Below are 21662 nucleotides of genomic sequence, written 5' to 3'. Positions count from 1 at the left end.
AAAAAAAAATTATTCCTTTGAGCTGTGGTGTTGGAGAAGAGCACTGAACATTCCATGGACAGCAAAGAAAATGAATAGATATATCTTGGAGGGACTGCAGCCAGAGTGCTCTTTGGAGGCAAGAATGATGAGGTTTCACCTCACATACTTTGGACATGTTGCTAGGAGGTGCTATTCCTAGGAGAGGGACATGATGTTGGGGAGGGTGGAGGGTCGGGAAGAAGAGGAAGACCCACAACAAGGTGAATTGACACAGTGACAGCTGCAGTGGGCTCTTGGGTGTCAGGAAGTGTGAGGATGGTGCAGAACAGAGTTCAGATCTTTTGTTCACAGGGTCGCTATGAGTTGTGCTAGACTTGATGGCACCTAACAACAAGTCAGTTCTCTTTTTTTAGACATTTATTTTATACTGGTTTGCTAACAAAGTTGGTATACATTGTTTTCACACCAGACATTTCCCGTCCTTTATTGTCGAGGACGATGCAGGTGTTTAGACTTTGGCTGCAGCTCAGGTTACTCGTGAAGGTGGGTAACTGGGACGTGAGGTAAAAAGGTAACGGTGACTAGACTGTGAGGGACTTGTTATTTCCTTCTAACAGTTGTACTGCAAGCCCCAGTGAACCGAAGCACGTTAAGCAGGTGAGTAACACAATGAGACTGATGTTCTACAAAGACAGTTTGGAGGGTAGACTCAATTGGGCAGGCCTAGAGCCGAGGCCTAGGCCCCTCTCTTTTCACCTCTTGGAAGTCAATACTGTGAAGGACAGTCAGTCCGCAGGGCTTTGACCAACCTGGCGCTGATGGCATTTGTCTCTGCCCTTCACTGCTGTATCCTCTGTGCCAGGCATTCTCCAGGGCCATTAGGTCCCGGCAGGGGCTGCCTGGCTCAGCTGTCCTGCTCAGTATGTAAGGGGGCTTTTTCTGAGTATTTCAGAGGCGAGGCGTGCACCTTAGAAGGATCTGGGAGCATCCAGCCTCAGTTGTTTGTCAAACCAAACCACTCTCTGTCCTGAATCCATTCAGTTTTCTGAAGCTGTAAATCTTTACAGGACACTGCTCATCTTTTTCCCAAGAATTCTCTGTTAGATTTGAACTGATAATCTTTCAGCTAGCAGCCTGACTTCTTACATGCCAGCCATATCCCTAGGGTTTCTATCAGTTGTCAAATTGATTTAGCAATTTATCCTTATATTAGGTTTTACTCCATTACTTTTCTTGATCCCCTATTCCTGCTTTTTTGGGTTTGAGGAGTAGGGAATGGCTTCCATGGAGTCAGTTCTACTCATCTCTGACCCTGTACATATCAGAGCAGAGCTCTACTCCTTAGAGTTTTCCCTGGGTGAGTTTTTTTTTTTTAAAGTAAATTGCCATGCCTTTCTTCCAAGGCACCTCTGGCTATGTTCAGATAAATTCATTAACAGTTTGCCCCACATAGACTCTCATCCTCCCAAATAAATCACCTGTCCATAGGCTCTAGTCATAAGCTGTATTTTAAGGGAGAGAAAAAGAGGAGTGTAGACTGCTGTGGCAGCAGGTACCAGTGAGGAAGCAATGACAGATGTCCAGGTGAAAATGCTAGCAATCAAATCAAGCCATTCACTGCCCAGATGTCATGTTAGGGGAAGCAGCTAGTCCTTAGAGAAGGACTTCATGTTGATAAAGTAGAGTCAGTGAAAACGAGGAAGAATCCCAATGAGATGGATTGACATAATCCATTGACATTGTTACAACTATGCGCTCAAAACACAAACAGTGTAGGACTGAGCAACGTTTGTTCTATTGTACACGGGGTCAGAATAAATGGGAGCTGTCTTCACTGTATGGAGGGGAATGAAAAGCTCTGGAAGATCAAGTAAATGTGGAGGGTAGAGAGGAATTAGGAACTGCTCTTAGCTCCTGGATAGCTGAATGCGGTGATGGTGTCATTAACTAAGCAGACACAGACCTGGATCGACAAGCAGGGGGTGGTGTTGGTGGTGGTGGTGGTGATGGTGAGATTCTGAGTCTGACTGTGCCATGAAGAACTTAAGAGTTTCCATGAAAATGTCATGAAGAGATGATGGGAGTGGGGGTGGGGGAAATCAGACTAAAGAATGTTGACTTCAGGAAAATGGTCTGGTCCTTGCCTTTTGTTAACTCATAAACATAACAAAGAGAGGACCCCTATGGTAATGAAGTATCCAGTTTAAATTCAGTAGGACTCTTTCAGGAGGAAGGGGGGTGTAGCACACTGGGAGGACTGTCAAAGTGTTTAATTCTCTGACCCCATTATTTTCTTTCCATTGTCTTTGTTTTTAATAGAAGAGCATTGGTTCATTAGCAGTTGTACTTTGTTGTGCTTAAGTGCTGCTGCAAACTGGTGCCATTTTAATATCACAGGTTGTTAGTGAACCTTTTCCCAGTCTGGATGCCATGTTTTTCTTCGTTCGCATAGTCCGGCTTCCCTGATGGTTTGCACAGCATACAGAGTGATTAAGTATGGCGAAAGGGCACAACCCTGACACATAGATATTTTTTTCATTTCTTGGTCTATGTTTAGAGTCCACTAGAGCACAATTAAGTGTCCTGGGATTTCCATATTTTTATAATATTACCCATAATTTATTATGATTCAATTCAATTGGGTGTCTTTACATAGTCAATTATATACAGGTAAACCTTATTTCGGTAATTCTTTATTTTCTGGCAAGATCCATGTAACATCAGCAATGATATTCATTCCTTGTCCTCTTCTGAGTCCTCCTTGAGTTTCTAGCATCTCCTTGTGCATGTATGGCTGCATTTACTTTGTTAATTACCTTCAGCAAAATTTCACTTCCATGTGTTATTAATGATATTTTTTTTGAAACATCTGCATTTTGATGGGTCATCTGTCTTTGGAATGGCCACAAATATGGATCTCTTCCAATTGATTGACCATGTTGCTATCTTCCAACTACCTTGACAGAGGAGTGAGGGCTTCCAGCCTTACATCTGCTTGTTGAAACCTATCAGTTAGTTGGTATCCTGCAAGTTCCTGGAGCCTTGTTGTTTGCCAATGCTCTTAGTCCTTGGATGACTTCCTCAGTAGTTATTGATTGTTACTGAGCTGGAACTGATGTATAGCTGACCTTCCAGTAGGATTTACAACATGAGTTGTAAAATCCTGTGAGAGACAGTCTTTTGTTCTTTTATTTTTTATATTATTTTTTTAATGTCCATTGTTCTTATTTGGAGCAACTGATGGATTCAGACTGCCTGCCTTTGATTTGCCAGCTCAGTGTCAGCTCTCTGAAGCACTTACTAGTAAAGATCAAAGACTATAGCCTCCTTAGGTATGAATTATACATTCAAATAAAGAAAACTACTGGAATTGTAAAGAATTATGACTGGACCAAAATGCAACTTTATGGTATCAGAGAAAATATTGACGTTGTCAAGGATTTTACTTGTATCAGAAATCAAAGAAACAACAGCAAATTAACTACATTGGACAAACCTGCTACAAGAGACTTCTATAAACTGTTAAAAACCAAAGACATTACTATGAGGGCTAAGGTGCTCTTGACCCAAGCCATCGTAACTTTCAGCCATCTCATGGAAAAGCTGAACAATGGAAAAAGGAGACTGAAGAAGAATCGATGTATTTTAATCATGATTATGGCAAAGAAAATGGAATACACCATAGTCTTTAAAAAAAACAGAAACACAATCTGATTAGGAGAAGTCTAACCAAAATGGTCCTTGGATGTGAGAATGGCCAGGCTGTCTCACATACTTTGGACACATTCCAAGGAGAGACCAATCCCTGGGGAAGGATATTGTGTTTGGTAAAGTAGAAATCGTGAAAAGGAAGAAGGTGCTACATTGTGGCTAAAACAATGAGATCAAACACGCCTATCATTTGGAAGATGGTACAGGATCAGTACCATCTGTCGTTCATAAGTCGTTATAAGTAATAGTCAACTCAATAGCACCTAGAAACAGGGGCAGTGTTTTGGCATGTGAGCAATGTTTCATTCTGCCCTACACAGAGTCATGATGAGCTTGAACTGACTTAACCTCACCCAACAACAGGAGCTATCAGGTTGACTCTCACTCATGGTAACCTTATAAATAACAGGACAAAATGTTGCCTGGTCCTGCACCATCTATGATCCCTTCTTGTTGTACCATTGAATTGGAACCGACCCATAGCTGACCCTTCAGCAGGTTTTCAGAGGCAGTAAATCACTTGGGAGGAGATTTTCCATCCTCCTTCCATGGAGCAGCTAGTGGATTTGAACCACATATCTTTGGGATTACCGTGCACTTTCTTACCACTAGGCCACCAGATCACTCCAATGTGATCACTGTTGTTAGTATGTGCCATCGAGTTGCCTGCCACTCATAGTGACCCTATGTACATTAACTCTGAAAGCTGCTCCATCCTCAGCCAATCTCACTATCTCCAACAGCCCTAATCCCATGGCTCCAGTCATTGAGTCAATCCATCTCATCGTGGGTCTTCCCCTCCTGCACTGTCCCGCCAGCATGATCACTAGTATGTTGAATTTTATTTTTGCAGCATGTGGGGAATATCCTTTATTCTCACTGTCTCTCTACCAAACATGTCTTTAGTCATTAGTCTTTCCTGATGGTTGTGCCTGAAGCAGATAGGATGAAATGCCATGGTCCTTGTTTCTACATAGTGTTCTGGTTGCATTTCCATAATGTTCTTAGAGTTTTAAATTTTTCTTCTTGAAAAAGAGGGCTTAACAACAAAGACAAAAGCCCTTTCATTTGAGTGAAGAACATGGGAAGGGTAGAAGGTGTATTTGCATATCAGAATCTTGACTTTTATCCCATCTGTGTTGCTTTATTCAAGGTGGCCATGTGCTGGGGAGCTAAAGGTACTTGTCTAGAATTGGGGCAGTTACTTGCTCTGTCAGTGCTCCCATGCTCTTAACTATGCTCCTTTTACTTCTTTTTGCCTGCCTGCCTTTTATTACTCCTTCATGTTTCATCTTGAAGGTGATGAATTCTTGAATTTATGATCACCACCCACTGTCTGTTGGCCAGGGCCAACTGGTCCGCTTGTGGAAACACTTAGCATGAAACTGTGTGGTTACCTAGCAGGTAGGGAGTTGCACTCCCCAGTCAAAGGCAGGCAGTTTGAATCCACCAGCTGCTCTGATGGAGGAAGACTGGCAGTCCCCCATTCACTTTACAGCCACTCTCTGGAGGGTTAACTCTGAGTCGTTTCTGGCTTCATGGCAATGAGTTTTTTGTGTGCAGTGAAATATTTATATGTCAGACTCTTCAAGTGCTTTATAAGTTCCTTGACAAGGCAGGCTTTTTTCCATCTTCATGTCCTCAATGTCAATGACATATGTTGTTGTTAGGTGTCATTGAACCGACTATGATCCATAGCAAACAACAGATTGAACGGTGTCCTATCTCTGAAATGCTCAAGTCCATTGTTACAGTGACTGTGTTAGTCCATCTTGTTGCGGGGACCCTCCACCTTTCTCAGCACCATGTCCTGTTCCAAGGACTGACCCTCCTGACAACATGCCCATAGTATGTGAGGTGAGTCTTACCATCCTTGCCTCTTAGAAGCACCCTGGCTGCATTTCCTCCAAGGCAGACTTGTTTGTACCTTTGGCAGTCTATGGGATAGTCAGTACTCTTCTGTATACAATGGTATTTGTTGTTGTTGTTGTGTGTACCATTGAGTCAGAACCGACCCATAGCTGAGCCTCTGACAGGTTTTCAGAGGCAGTCAATTACACAGGAGGAGACTGCCCATCCTTCTTCCAGACACACATGTAGCAGGCATTAAATCATCAGTAAAAGAACTGGGAATAGCACTCGAGGGAACATATTGGCATGGATAAGGCAAGTGGCACTGGAGGAGCCTCAGTGATGTAGTTTTATACCCCAAAACAAACACCATCATTTCATGAGAGTATTTTATTCTGCTGTTCACTCCCGGAAAATGCACTGGAGTGTCTTTTTTTCCTCACGGGCATTCAATCTGTGTTGAGCACTGACGTGCAAATGAATTAGAGTCAAGTATCTTTTCTTGAATGGCATTAGGTAAAATCTCAATTTAGCATGCTAGCACAGTGTTTGGCATTCACCTTTAGGCTCCGTTTAACATCTAAGACAGCGCGTGTGAGGAGAATATCTTCCCCTTTTAAAGGGAAAACCAGTCATCAGTAAGCCAAACCATAGGCGGCCAGTGTTGTCTGGAGCTTACAGGCTAAAATCAAAGCCTTTCAAGATGTGAGATTGATTTTCTTTTTAATAAAATGTTTTATTTTAATTGTGATTTTTACAAAAGTTTGCAGAAAAGTTGGATTTTCATTCTTTCATTGTTGCACATTTTATCCCCTTTTTACCCTGTCCCCCTCCCCAGGTAACTTTTTTTTTTAAAAAATATTCACTGTTGCACAATTACCTCCCCATACCCCAGTACTCTTTTCAATTTACCTCTTATTCTGGACGGTTGTTGTACATATAATTCCTAATCATATATTCCTTTTAGGGTTGTAGATTGAATGATGAGCCCAAAACCATGTGCCGTTTAGCAGGTGGTGAGAATTTCGTTTGGGAATGGGTTTTCTTTGTTAATGAGGTGGGGTCAGTGTAAGGTTTATTTTAAGTTAATCTCTCGAGATATAGAGATGAAACAAATAAGCAAGTAGACTTGGGGCAGATAGAGGCATACTGCCAGGGAACCCAAGAACCAGGGCTTTCCCTAGAGCAGTATAAGGGGGAAGATTTCTCCTAGAGCTGGCAGCCATAATCTGGATGTCTAGCCTCCTAAACTGTGAGAAAGGGAGCCCTGAGTGGATCTGTGAGACAAGGCTTTGGGTCTCTGTCGGCTGGAATGTACCATCAACTCCACGGGAGAAAAACCAGCAGTCACCACCCATGACTTCAGCCTTGGGGACCCAATGGAGTGAGTACTAAGAGTCAAAACTGAGTCAGTGGCTGTGCATTTGCATTTGAAACTTCGGAAAAATAAATTTGTTAAAGCCACCTCTTGTAGTATTTCTGTTATATATGCTATATACCATTGAGTCAGAACTGACACATAGCTGACCCTCCAGCAGGTGGATTTGAACCGCATGCTGTGAGGGTTGGCAGCGCAGCTCCTTACAACTTAGGTCCTTTGCACTTCCTGTTTCTGTAATAGCATCTCTAGATTACCAAGACAGTCAGTAAAGGACAGTTAAGAGTGAAAGCTTGCCTTTGCTCATTTTAAGTACTGATGTACTCACCTCCTTCCAATTCATCCATGGAAGAGAAGCACATGTAAGAGATAAGCAATCTTATCTGCACAGAGCAAGGTGCAGGCCCTGATGGAAAACACTAAAGGTGTGTGTACGTGCTTGGGTGCAGTGAAGGTGACATATGTTATTCAGTACAAGAAAAAATGCCTCCACTGGTTTTTGTAATTATTGAGATATTTGGAGAAAATAGAAAAATATATCAGAGAGCCACATCAGTGCTTTCGGGTAATTTCCAAGCATGTTAAATCTAGTTTTCCTCATGGAAGGCAGGAGGTCTGTTTGATCCTGCTGAGGGATGTGGGATGTGTATAGTCCATGGTGAATGAGCACAGCCTTGAAAAACCGTATGGCATTGTACTATATAACAATCCCCTCAATAGACATGTATAAGAGTTCCTATCTCGCCACATCCTTTCCAACATTTATAACTTGCCGTCATGTTAAACTTTGTCATCGCTACTGGAGATGGTATCTCATTGTGGTTTTGATTTGCATCTCTCTTATTGCCAGTGATTCTGAACATTTCTTCACGTGTCTGTTGGCCATCTGAATATCTTCCTCTGTGAGAAGTCTTTCCATGTTTTTTGCCCACTTTGTAATTATGTTACCAGTCTTTTTCTTGTGGAGGCCCTGTAGGATTCTGTGAATGTTTGGTATGAGACCCTTGTCTGAAATGATTGGAGTTTCCTTAAAATGCTGAACATAGAAATTCCATATGACCCAGCTTATACAATCCATTGCTTGGAATACAACCCAAGAAAATGAAACTGAGGCACAAACGGAGACTTGTACACCAGTGTTCATAGCAGCATTATTCACCATTGCAAGAATATGAAAACAGCGCAAATGTCCAACCACAATCTAGCAGATTGAGAAATTAAGGTATATTCACATGATGGAATACTCCGCAGCATTCAGGAGCAATGATTTGAAAATCACTACCTAACTTGGGAAGGACTGGAGAGCATTATGCTGAGTGAACTAACTCAGTCCCATAAGGACAAGTATTGTATGAGACCATTATTGTAGAATGAGTATAAGGATCCAAGGGTGGGGATTAATCATAGGGTCACACAGTTTGATGGTTGGAGGGAGAAGTGGGTAAAAAGAAATGGGAAAGATCTGGTATGAAAAATAATGTATATGAACTTTGTAAGTAAACCAGGATAAAAATAAAAGTTTTATTTAAATACATCTGAAAAAAAATAAAAAGCCCAAGAAACAAAAAACTCCCTATGGGACAAGTTCATGCACACACATGGAGTCACCATGAATTGCAAGTAGCACAACAGACAGGCTCTGCTTTGTATGGTGGGGAATTCTTCAGAAATAAGAGAGCAATAATGAACTGTCAATGTGAGGACTTGATCAAGTTATTGATTTGACCTTGTTAGTACTCAGATAGGTCATGTCTGTTGAAATAAAAGTTTTGTTATCAGATTATGAGATGTATAAGGCAAAAAAGGTGCATAGAACTGGGTGAAGTGAAACAAAAGAGTTTATTAGTGGCTCTCAGGCAGATTTACTGTCTGAGGCCAGAGAGAGGCAGGGTCAAACAGCAAAGTTGTAAACGAGGAAATTACAGGCCAACTTTATAGGTAGGCGTTGGCGATAAGGTGGTAATCCTGGTGGTCATTTCTCCATGGAGGGTGTTGATTGGGTATCCTTTGTTAGTTTCCAAATATGGAGCTGCTCAGTCAAGCAAGATGTGGTTGGTGGTTGAGCTCTTTTCTGATTGGCCATAGTCATCTTACACCAGGCAGATTGGACTGTCTCTCAGAAGGTGTGATCAATGTGGAATGTTGCCCAGCTCCCAGGTGGCCTTTCAAGATGTACTTAAATACCTCTTTGGGATTTTAAATTTTTTTTTTAAAGAAGGGAACAAATGAGTTATGTGTGAGAATCAGACATAAGCATTAACAATGAAAACCAAGAAAGAAAATTAGAAAGCTGTGAAAGAGGTAGAAGTATAGTAATGATTAATAAGAAGAGAAAAACCAGAAGAGTTAAGTGAAGAAACCCTACATCTCGTTCTTGGAGGAAAGAAGTGTGGGTGCAAACTTCCAGACCATGTGCACCAAAGGAAAAGGACCAAGAACACAGCGTGACAAGAGCCATGTGCCAGCACATTAGACAGCACCATCTCCTGGAGCTCGGGCAGCCCCTCAACTTCCCAACTCTCATTCACCATCTCAAACTATGTTCCATATCACAACATAATTTTTTAAAAAAATGTTTGCAAAATTTGAGCGAATGTTTGCAAATCATGTGGTTTTTCATTTTGTTATTCATACACATTTTGTTTTATAGCATTAATTACAATGAAGCTAATACACACCCATGAGCTCTGATGGCTTGGTGGTAAGGAATTGTACTGCCAACACGTAGGTGTTATTGTTGTTGTTAAGTGCCGTTGAGTCACAGGCGACTCATAGCGACCCTATGAAGGAGAGTCCTTGACACTTGGGTGCCTTTCATCCTCTCTCCAAGTTCATAGGGTTTCTGGAGGCAAGCTATTATGGAAGTGGACGCCACTCCTCCTTCCACGCTTGTTCAATCGGGGAGCTCCACCCCACTCTCAGTCTGCATTGGGTAGCCAACCATTAACACATTTGACACATCCGTGTCACAGTGTTCAGCCTCACAGCAACCACAAGTGACCATGGGACGGCAACTTGTACACCAGGGCTATACGACCTAGAGGAATGTCTGAACAAAAAACAATGAAAGACTGGTCTGAGGGCTGTGAACTAAAAGTCACCCACCTTTGTCTTGGTCACATTGTTTTCGCTTCGCTGGGCCAGCTGATCTCCCTCTCTCTCTTTCTCTCTCTGTGGATGTTATTGTTGTTAAGTGCCGTCGAGTCGCAGGCGACTCATAGCGACCCTATGAAGGAGAGCCCTTGATGCTTGGGTGCCTTTCATCCTTTCTCCAAGTTCATAGGGTTTCCGGAGGCAAGCTATTATGGAAGTGGATGCCACTCCTCCTTCCATGAGAAGCTGGTAGCCAGTTTATATCTATATCTCTGTAGGTTTATAGTGAATAGATATAGCTAGAGTGAGTGCTTTAGCCTAAGGAAATGGTTGACATGACTGTAGAGGTCTAAAGTTCACAGGTCCAATGTCAGACGTAAGGCTGGTGGCTTCTCCAGACAACAGGCTTCTGGCTCACAATGTATTAATATGAACAGATCCCAAGAATTACAAATCACTGGCTCAAGTTCACAGAACCAAAGTCAAGTGATGACAAGTCATACGTAGTACTCAGAACAAGCAGAAAGCCAGAGTGCTTTGTCAAATTATCTATACATATTGAATATAAACCAGACCTCTAAGGTTACTCTTTCAACTGATCAGCTGCTTATAGCAGATCTCATCATGGAGATGATGTAATATCAGGTCTCATCATGAAGAATGACTACATCATACTACCTGATCAGAGAACCATAGCTCAGTCAAGCTGTCACACAATCTTAACCACAAAATCATAAAAATTTTGAAGTTTTGTCCAGGATTTGTGGAACTCAGTCTTTGGGCATGCTTGCTCTGTGAGAAGTTGGTCACCATGTAAGAAGTCTAAAATGATGGAGAAGCCCACAGCATTGAAGAGGCCCTGAGGAATGAAGCACCAATGAGAGAGATATAAGTGTGGACATACAAATGTGGGGGGGGGGAGTGAGAAGCCACCTTGGCAATGACTTCTCCAGCCCTATCAACACAATGATTTTAAGTGACTACATTTTGAGGTGATTTTGCTATGCAGATGTCCAGAAAAACAGTAGTAGTAGCTGAGGACTTGATCTTTGCCTTGTGCTCTGTCTCCTAGACTCAGACAGGCTAAAGGAGCTGGGTGCTTTGTCTCTGACCTGTGGGGGACATTGTGTCCAATCTGTCTCATTGAGGATCTTTCTCTTCTTCTCTGAACCTGCTTTTCCAAGAATGATGTTTAAAACCATTGTTGAAGCCACTGTGTCAATCCAGTTTTTGTTTGTGGTTTTGGGGTTGTTTTTTTTTTTTAAATGGGGGATTCCTAGTCAATCTGTATGTTGTGCAAAAAAATCGAGTAGCTGGACCAAATAAAGACCAGCATAGTTATACAGATGACACATCCTCACTTGTTGAAAGTGAGGAGGACTTGAAGTATTTACTGAAGAAGATTAAAGGCTTCAATGAGGATTATACCTCAACATCCCAGAACAAAAATTCTAAAAAATAGACCGAGAGTCAACATCATGATGACTGGGGGAAGGACTGAATTTGTCAAGGCTCTCATTGGACTTGGATCCATGTCAACATCCATGGAAGCAGCAGTCAAGAAGATAAAGGATGTAATTCATGGAGAAATCTGCTGCCAAGAACCTCTCAAAAATGCTGTACACTCACTTTAAAGGCTAAGGTGCACCTAATCCAAACCACGGATTAGAAAATCCATTGCAAAGCTATTGCTCTGTGTGTATGTGAACATATGACAACAGTAACAGAATGGCAGTGCCCCCCACCAAAAAAGTAGAAACTGACAAATGTTGTTGGTTCCTTGGCTGGTAGAAGATTCTCACATGACATCTGTCTTCCGCCATATGTATATGTGAGAGTTCTGCCAAAATGTCTATTTATAGTTTAGAGACTGAACACACCCTGGAGAGACTTGCTTTTGATTTAATCCCTTGATTGCATTGTGTTATATTCTGCTATAGAGGGTGACTCTCTTACATTACGTTGTGTTATTGAAGATTGTTACATCACATTAAATGTCAGTTGTTGAAGGTGATTCCATGATATTGCATTATGGAAGATAATCTGCTCTGCTCAAGGCATTTATTTAATCATGTGTTATAACTACCTTGTGACAACTACTGGACTAATATTTGACCAACCAATTGGCCAAAACCATAGCCTTACCAAGTTGACCCATAATGTTAGTAAGAAGGACCTCAGTGAAGTCAGCCTATCTTCCTTCCATCAGTCCTGACCAGCCCTGCCACATCTCAGCACTGTGAAGCCTAGCATTAGCCCCATCAGTCACTCTCTCCAGTCACAAACAGGAAGTCTCCAGAGGACCCCAGAGGAAGTGAGCCTCCCAGCTCTCTGTGTGGGTATCAGCCTCCTCATGATCTTCAACAAGAGCCTGGAAAAGGGAAATATACATCTGAGAGATGCAACATTTCATTTTAAGAGGTTGAGTTGAGCATGTGTCCTAAATGATCACATCAAATGGAACTTTCTGTTTTGTATTCTGGTCCTTGCACCTTATCCTCAAGGTTGCAAGGCTCACCAGCAAGACCAGCTGAGTTGTAGAGAAAGGAGGAGGCCATTCTCTCTACTGATCTAGGGAAAAGGGTAACTCTGAACCCCTGCTACACCCACAACACTTCCCAAATCCAGGCAAACCTTGCTGAATTTGATTAACTTCATTATGTCACTCAGATATTGTGATTTTCCCCCTTCTTCAAACAAATCAAAGGTGTTTGGCAAACTTCCAACAGCATGGGCTCCATTCGTATTTGTGTGTCACATATTGGTAATTCTGGAAGCAGTTTAAATTCCACATAACTTTTAGGGAGCTCTGGTAGCCTAAATGAATGAGGAGTTGTGTTGCCAATTCAAAGACTGGTGGTTTGAACCCACCAGCTGCTCCAAGGGAGAAAGATGAGCAGTCTCCTCCTGTGTGATTTATAGCCTCTGAAAGCTCTCTGGACGGTCAGCTATGAGTCAGTTCCAACTTGACAGCGCATAACAACCGTAATAAGCCGTTTTATGCACTCCATCTATCATGATGTTGCCTACTGGTCCAGTGAGAATTTTTTTCCTTGACATTGAGATACAATGTATTGAAGGGGGCAGTGTTTAATCTTCTGCAGAAAGTGTTTCAAGTCCTCCTCACTTTCTGCAAGCAAGGTTGTGTTGTGATAGATGGAGAAATAATTGAAACTGTCATTGACTTTATCTTACTTGGATCCACAGTCAATATGCCTGGTATCAGTAGCCAAGAGATCAGGAAACATATTGTACTGGGAAAATCTGCAGTCAGGAACCTCTCCAAATTACTGAGAAGCAATGGTATTAGTTTGAGGACTAAGTTACACCTGATTCAAGCCATGGTCTTTTCAATCACTTGCTATCCATTGCTGAGAACTGGACAATGAATAAGGATGACAGAAGAAAAATTGATGCCTTTGAGCAATGGTGTTGGAGAAGAGAATTGAATACTCCATGGATTGTCAAAAGAACAAACAGATATGTCTTGGAGAAGGTGCATCCAGAGTGCTCCCTGGAAGCAAGGATGAGAAAGCTTCATCTCACGTACTTTGAACATGTTGCTAGGAGAGGCTATTTCTTGGAGGTCATCATGCTTGCAAAGGTGGAGGGATGGCAAAGGAGAGGAAGTATGTCAACTGGATGGATTGACACATTGGCTACAGCAATGGGATGGAATATGTCAGAGGTTATGAAGATAGCACAGGATAGGACAGGGCTCAGATCTGTTGTTCATAGGGTTACTCTGAGGCATACTACACTCGATGGCACTTAACAACAACAATGTTATATGCACAGAGAAACAAAGAAATTCACTGGCCTTGATTTATTGTAATCTTTACTGTGTTGAGGTGTTTGGGAACCAAATCCATATCTCTGAGGCATGTTTGTCTGGTTTTCGTCCTGCCTTAACTTATTTTCCTTTCCCAAGTGCTTGTGCCTGCAGAACAGGCAGGAAAGATGGCCTCCTGACCACCTAGTTATAAATGACGTCCTTCATCATCACTCTCATAAAAGACACTCAATATTAGCTTCGAGATAATCACAGAGAAAAGTGATGAATAGACTTCAGGGAGAGAGACCTATTTAATGTGACATGGGAACCGTGGCTGGCCTAATGAGCTGAAGATATATTTATGATCTTCATGCTTTACTACTGACCCAAAGCTCAGAATATTTCATAAATATTATTTTATATGTAAGCTCATAGAGCCACTATTCCAGAAATATTTATTAGTGATATATTTTCTCTTGGAGGTTGTTCTTGTGAAATCTGATTTATGTGTGTGACCAGTGCATAATGCGTGGTCACAGATCTGCCTGCAGAAAAAAAAGCATGGGATTTAGTTCACATCATTGGCAAGGACCAGACGAAGTTTCTTTCATTTTTCTTATTTATTTTGTTGTTCATTATATACACAGCAAAACATATTCCAACTCAGCTGTGTTTTACATGTACAATTCAGTGATGATCCTAAATCCACAAGCCACTCTGAGGGAGAAAGATGAGCAATCTCTCATAAAGATTTCTAGCTTCTGAAAATCAATGGAAGGAAGATCCCTATGAATCAGAATGGAACTGACAACAGTAAGTTGTCTTGACTTTAGTGATGTTAGGATGGAAACGGATTGAAACTTAGTGACTCCAGCAATAGGCTCAAGTGTGTCAGAGATGATGAGGCAGGCTCAGGAAAGGACAGAGCTCGGATTGTCGTTCTTAGAGTCACTGTGAGTCGTATTCGACGGCACCTAATGACAACAAGAATAGAAAGACAAAGGTCAAATTCCACATCAACTTTAAAACAGTATTAAAATCTGGTCTTGTGTTGTTTTATTTTGTTTAGAAGTAGCTCCTGGGTCCTGAAGAAATCCTGGGCTTTTGTCATCCCTGGGATCCTCATCCACATCCATATAATTGTCTCAGCCTCTCTTTCCTTCTTCATAAATGGAAATAAGCCATGAGAACATGCCAACTTTGGAGGGTGGTGGTGGGAGTTCAATGAGAATGATTGGGAAGGAGCTGTGCAAACTGTGTTGCTCTCCCCAGATGGAAGATGTTATTATGTTCTCCTGGGAAGGAGAGTATTCTCTTACAAGAATCATTGCAAATTGCTTCTTCAGGTGCTCCCAGGGCAGGAGGGAAAACTGAACCTACCTAAGAGTCTACAGAGGTTTGCATATCTGCCTTGAGTGGGAATCAACTCTAAAACAACTAACAATGACATTTGAAATCTAGAAAATGGAAAACTTCCTAAGATTTGTTCCCTTGATTTGGGAGTTGAGTCATGGCCATTGGTCACAAATATGTTTAGTGCTTCTGTCCTTTCTCCTCCTTTCTTGTGTGGTACTTTGGGGCCTGAAAAGTCATCCAAGGCACAATTGGTTTTTCCATTCATCTGGAGCAAAAGTTAAGTCAGGAGCAGGATACAGAATGCATAGCTAATAGCCTCCATAAAAACTGCCTTCTTTGTTGTAGGACCAGAACTGGATGGTGCCCAGGAACCATTAGTGAGTATTTTCCATCAAGAATCTATAGAACAATCCTGGTCAAAAGGGAGGGAAATGTAGAATGGCATTTCAAGTTCTCATGAAATCCAGATTTTTCTGGAACCATGCAGAATGGATGAACTCCTGAGTCTATAGCCCTGAGACAATCTTTAAACCTTCAATCAAAAGTGTCCCTAAATTTTTCTTTAAAAAACCCAAACCTACTGGCAAAGTCAAGTCTGACATTTAGCAACTCTCCGTCAAGTGTAAATCTTTACAAAAGAAGACAGTCTATTTTTTTTTCCTCAGAGTGGTTGCCATATTAGAATAGCAAAACTTTGAGTTAGCAACACAACAAAATTGTCTGCTCTACCCTCAGAACTCCTTTAAAACCGAGCAATAATTTAGCTTAATTAATAAAGAATATTTGACTCAAGCATTGTTCTAATTAAAAAAATCTATCTAAATGGGATCAAGTTGACAGTAACAACTTGATAGGTTACATATTTGATTAACAGTCCAAGATATAAAGCACTATAGCACCAGAGCTCTGAGAATTATTAGTCCCACTTGACAGTCAAGGGATCTGAGATAACTTACTAATAGCAGCACAGCCATAGATGAAAACTGAGGTTAAGATTCAGGTCATTTACTGAGCAAACCAGGTGTGACTGGGTTGCTGGAGATGATGACAAAGTGGAATTTATTTCTTGGTTTCCAAACGGGTTAAGGAAACACTGGAGTGGGACTGTAGCATTGCAGTTGTTTCTTCTCTCTAATTTGGTGGAGTAATTTATAGTAGGTTGTGCAGTAAACTCAAAGACCACTCCTCTCTGGTGGCCTGAATCCACCAGTGACTTCATTGGAGAAAGACAGGCAGTTGTGTGATTGACAGTCTCAGAGGCCCAATAGGGAGGATCAGCTATAAGCTGGCTCCAACTCAATGACAGTGAATTTTTTTTTTCAGTCTACTTAGTTACAGAGTGAATGAGCAAATGAGTGCGTGGGGTGGCTGAGTCCTTGCCTGAAGTATCCACCCATTGCAAGTGGAGAAGTTTAATTATCTGGAGTCTGTCCAATGCCAGACTGTTTAAGCCTCTCCCTTCCACCTCTCTTGGTGCCTGGCACATAGTGGGGCTCACTGGGTAGGAGTTACTGATCTTACAGTCATTACTTCTACCCAGAGCTGGAGTATTTGGAATATAGCCATGGTTGGTTGCAGTGCAGTGCATTAAGTAACGTGGCCCTTCGAGCTATAGTCTCTGTAACTCCCACCAAGTAGCTGGGTGAAATGTAAATTCACTGCTGTGGAATTGAAATCAATTTACAGCTGGCTCTCTATTGGGTTTCTGAGGTTGCAGATCACATGGGAGGAGAATGCCCACCTTTCTCCCAGGGAATCAGTGGTCGATTTGAACCACTAGCAGGTGTAACTATTTGAATTGTCAGCATAACTTCTTACAGAACATGCCACTGGAGCTCCTGATGGCTCGGAATGACTATGTAAATGTGAGGTGCTGTGGCCCACCAAGAGGACTGAATGGATTGCTAATAATATAAATAAAGTACACAGGAGTTGTTATGTGCCATAAAGTTGCCTGCAACTCAGAGACCCTAAGTACAGTAGCTTTGAACCTTTCCCTGTCCTGAGCCAGTCTCACTAATTCTGACACACCAACCAACCCCCATTGCCCCAGTCACTGTATCAATCCATCTCATCCAGGGCCTCCCTCTCCTGAACTGTCTGTCCACTTTTCCGAGAATGATGTCCTTCTCCAAAGACCAATCTCTCCTGGCCATGTGCCCAAAGTAAGTGCGGCAGACCTTCAAAATCCTAGCTTCCAAAGAGAGACTTGATTTCACCCTCTCCAAGACAGATAAATTTGTTTCCTTGGCAGTCCATGGTACATTCAAGACTCTTCTCCAGCACCACAATTTGAAAGCATCAATTCTTCTTCTATTACCCTTAGTCATTGTCCAACTCTCTGATACAAAGCAAGTAATTGCAAAGATCACGGCCTGGATTGGGTGCATCTTCGTCTCTAGAGTGACATCATTGTTTTCAGTACTCTGGTTAGGTCCCCGACAACAGATTTACCCAATGTAATTTGTCTTTTGATGTCCTGACTGGTGGTGCTAAGAGTGTTAATTGTGGATCTGAGCAAGCTGTAATTGTTAACCTCAATCTCTTCTCCATCTATCATGGTGCTGCCAATTGGCCCAGTGGTGAGAATCTTTGTCTTCTTGATGTTAAGCTTCAATCCAAATAAGGTGCATGAAATCCTAACGTGGGGATTAGTAAATTTTACCATCCACTATTCTTAAAATGAACCATCCAGAGGTGGAAAAGAGGTCTCACTACCATCAGGTAAGAAGACCAGGGGTGGAGTGCATCCTGTGGACTGGAGATCTTTGTGTCAAGCAACTCCTTGATCCTGAAGAGAGAGAGTCATGACACGAGAAGGCAGCTGGAAGCAGAGAAGTGGCTGGCTCTGAGTCAGGACCAGGGGATGCCTGGCTGGGGATACCTGGCTAAGGGAAGCCTGTCCTGATGAAGAGTTGAATCCTGAACCATTTCTGTTCCTGAGTCATAATCTATTACTTCCCTAATAAAGGGCTGTGTCTCCAGCAATTCAAATCCATCAGCACTTCTTGGGAGAAGGATAGGCAAGCTCTTTCTGTTGTGATTTACAGCCTTCAAAACTTAACTCAGGGTCAGCTATGAGTTGGAATCAACTCATAGCTGCGAGTGAAGTGACTTTCCTAAGAAACCTCACAGTTGTGTGCACCATCTGAATTATGGAACCCACGGAAGAGGAGACAGTGGTGTGGGAGGGACCGCTCATGACAGAATTAGTGAAAATTTGGAGAGGGGAGGTCTGTCTGACTTTACCCTCCTGAGAATCAGTATCAGTAGTTGATGCTCTCGACTCTCCTCCCCCTTAAAGGAGGCCAGACTCCCCTTCTCCTCACCATCGTTCACATCATTGCTATCAGGGGCAAAGTGGACTTTCAGGGGAGGTCAGGCGCCTTCAGGGCATTGTGACCACAGGCCGACTGGCTTTTCCACAGACAGAAACAGGCTGCAGCTGCAGCAGGCCAGCTTCTTAGTCCCTTGTCAGAGACTCCACCCATAGATTTACTCCCAGCCAGTAAGTGATTTATTCATAAGAATTGGCTCATTGCAGAGGCTATGCATTTGATGATGTCCGCACAAAAGCATTTTTCTAGGAGGAACAGACAGCTCGAATAAAACAGCTGATATACAATGTCATGAAGATGTTGTAAAGCCAACACAGTTTTGTGAGAAAGATTTCTGCCAGCATTATTTCTTTCACAGGCAAGGGATGGAATATAACAAATGATTTGATATAGCTATTGATCATCAGTGCTCCCCTGATGCTTGCCATTTACCTTTAAGTCCCTGCGTAGGAGAGGGCTCTTCTGGGTGGAAGGCGTCCCCACCTCTCCCCACTTCCTCCCTTCTTCTCTTCCTCCTCTCGCCTTCCCTCCTGTCTCTTTGGCCTCCCTCATCCCTCCCTCTTTCCTCTTTTTCCCTTCTCTCTCTCCTTCCCTACCACTTCCTCCTCTGTGTGCCCATTCTTTCTTCCCCTCCTTACTGCCTCCTCCCTCTTCCCTCTGGATCTTCTCTTCCTTCCTTCTTCTTCATCTCCTCCCACTGCAGCTCTCTTCCCTTTATCCTCCTGCTTGTTCCTCCTTCTCCTCCTCCTTTCAGATCAGGAGAGTAGTTTCTTTCAAAGTCTTTTGTTTTACGAATTGAAAACTTCGTTTCAGGAACTTTAGTTTCCAGGAACTCTGGTGGCACAGTTGTTTAAGTGTTTGGGCTAACCAAATGGTCAATGGTTCCAATCCAACAACTCTTGCATGGGAGAAAGATGAAGCCATCTACTCCCGGAAACATGGATAGCCTTGAACATTTTCGGGGTCAGCTCCACTCTGTCCTACAGGGTTACTACGTTAGAATAGACTAGAGCAGGGGTGTAGGTTTGATTTTTTTTTTTTGCCATGGCTTTTTCATCCTGACCCCACGTTTCTTCATGGATGAGTTCAAACTGGGTGAATTTGTTCTCACTTGTGCTAAAGGCTGCCTGTTGATGGAAATGAGGAACAGACACTTACCGTGCTATTACGGCATGCTGCCACCATCCCTGAGCTGTTCCCCCACCTGTGGTGTGTAGGAGTCCAACGTGGACCTAGATGAGTATCTAATAAAGCAGCACCCTCAGTGTGTGAAGTTCATGCTGGCAATAAATGAGATGAATTGTCTTCAACTCCTTTTGAAAATGTACTTAGAACATATTTCTCAAGTGCAGGTCAAAAGAGCAGAGAGGACAAGAGTATGCCCGAGGTTTCTGAATGATGCCATTATTAATTCCTCTCTCCTTCCTCCTCCACCCCTTCCTTGTAGGTCATCTAAGTGGAAAAGCCCGTTGAAGTGAGGTTCACTGGGACTCAGCAGCCAGCTTTGATCTTGGCCTTGAATCAGCAGGTTCATTAGCTGCAGAAGATCACTCTCCATTTTCCAAAATGCAACCAGAACCTGCTTTAGTTCAGCGACTCATTCTAGGAATAGCTGGCATCTAATATAGAGCTCTCCTCTTTTCCTTCCTTCTTCCCTCTATTTTCTTTGTTCCTTCATCCTTTCTTCATTTTTCCTCTCAGTGTATCTCCCTACTAGTCTTTCTTTCCTTCCTTTTAGATCAGTGAGCTAATTTCTTTGAAGGTCTTTGACCTGTAAATAGAAAGTTCCTTATATTTCATTATATTGCTGAATTTTAAAGAGCATTCTCTTCAGTACAGGCTATTCTTCAACATAAAGAAAGCAAAGATCCTTACAAATGGGCCAATGAACAACATCATGATAAGTGGAGAAAAGATTGAAGTTGTTAAAGATTTCATTTTCCTTGGATTCAGTCAACGTTCATGGAAGTAGCAGTCAAGAAAGCAAGAGTTATGTTGCATTGGGCAAACCCATTGTCAGGGACAAAGTGCTAAAAAGTAAGGATATCAGTTTAAAGATTATGGTGCACCTGACTTTAAATTGACTCGTGTATGTGGAATGCAGAAGGAGGATGAAAGAATCAATGCATTGAAATTGTGGAGCTGGAGAAGAGTATTGGATTTACTATGGACTGCCCAAAGAACAAGTCTGTGTTGAAAAGGTTCAGCCAGAGTGTTTCTTCAGAAGCAAGGAGAATGAGACTTTGTCTCACAAACTTTGGGCTTGTTATCAGGAGGGCCCAGTCCCTGGAGAAAGGCAGCAGACTTGGGACAGTAGAAGGTTAGGGTTAGTGAAAGAGAGAATGAGCGTCAACAAAATTAACTGGCACATGCCCACAACAATGGGCTCAGACACAGCAATGATTGTGAGGCTAGAGCAGTGCTGGGAAGGGTTTCAGTCCTTTACATGGAGTCCTTATAAGTCAGAGCTGACTCGATGGAACCTGGAAACAATAGGCTTAGTTTCAAGGCGCCCCAGATCCTTTGGATCCACCAGGCACATTCTGACTCGACCTTTAGCTTCACATGCTTTCTTATTATCCAGTTTTAAAAGTTGAGACACAGACCCATTGTTTTTCAGCATGTAGAAACTGTTCTAGTCCCACCATGCCATTCACTGGGCTGCTGAGATCTCCCACCGGGAGCATCAAGAGCAGGGATTTATTTCTCCTCTGTGGCTGGGATCGGATCCCAGATGACAGAGGATCATCGGTTACACATCAAGGACTGAGTGGGGTGGTCTGGAGAGGGAGCTGTTTGGTGACAGGTTCAGTCATTTCAGAAGATGACTGATGAAGAAGCCACTGAAATAAAAACTCAAATCTACTATCAACAGGTAGATTCTGACTCACAGGGACCCACTGACAGTTTCTGAGACAGTAAACCACTATGCGGAGCAAGTGATAGGCTTGAACCGATGATCTTTTAGTTTGCAGCCCAGAACGCAGCATACTACACCACCAGGGTGCAAAGGGTATGTGCAGTGGGCTGCTAACTTAGCTAAAAATTGTGTGACTGGAGATTACCCAGAGGTTCTTAAAAAACCCTGACTGTCCACTTTGATAAAAGTTTGCCATCAGTTAGAGTTGATGCAACAGACACCTTTTTAAAAAAAATTGGTTGCAACTGTTGTAGAATG

At 42.5% G+C, this 21662-nt stretch overlaps 1 pseudogene; it reads left to right on the top strand.

Annotated features, from left to right (window-relative positions):
• The first annotated feature begins 1916 nt into the window (after nucleotides 1-1916).
• Nucleotides 1917-21662, top strand: part of LOC102851728 — a 22800-nt pseudogene continuing 3054 nt past the window's right edge.

The sequence above is a fragment of the Elephantulus edwardii genome, unplaced genomic scaffold (genome assembly GCF_000299155.1).
Source record: "Elephantulus edwardii isolate Elephantulus edwardi_28Jun2011 unplaced genomic scaffold, EleEdw1.0 scaffold00135, whole genome shotgun sequence".
Taxonomy (NCBI): Eukaryota; Metazoa; Chordata; class Mammalia; order Macroscelidea; family Macroscelididae; genus Elephantulus; species Elephantulus edwardii.
Note: the sequence above shows the minus strand (reverse complement) of the source record. Positions and strands in the feature narration are given on the sequence as shown.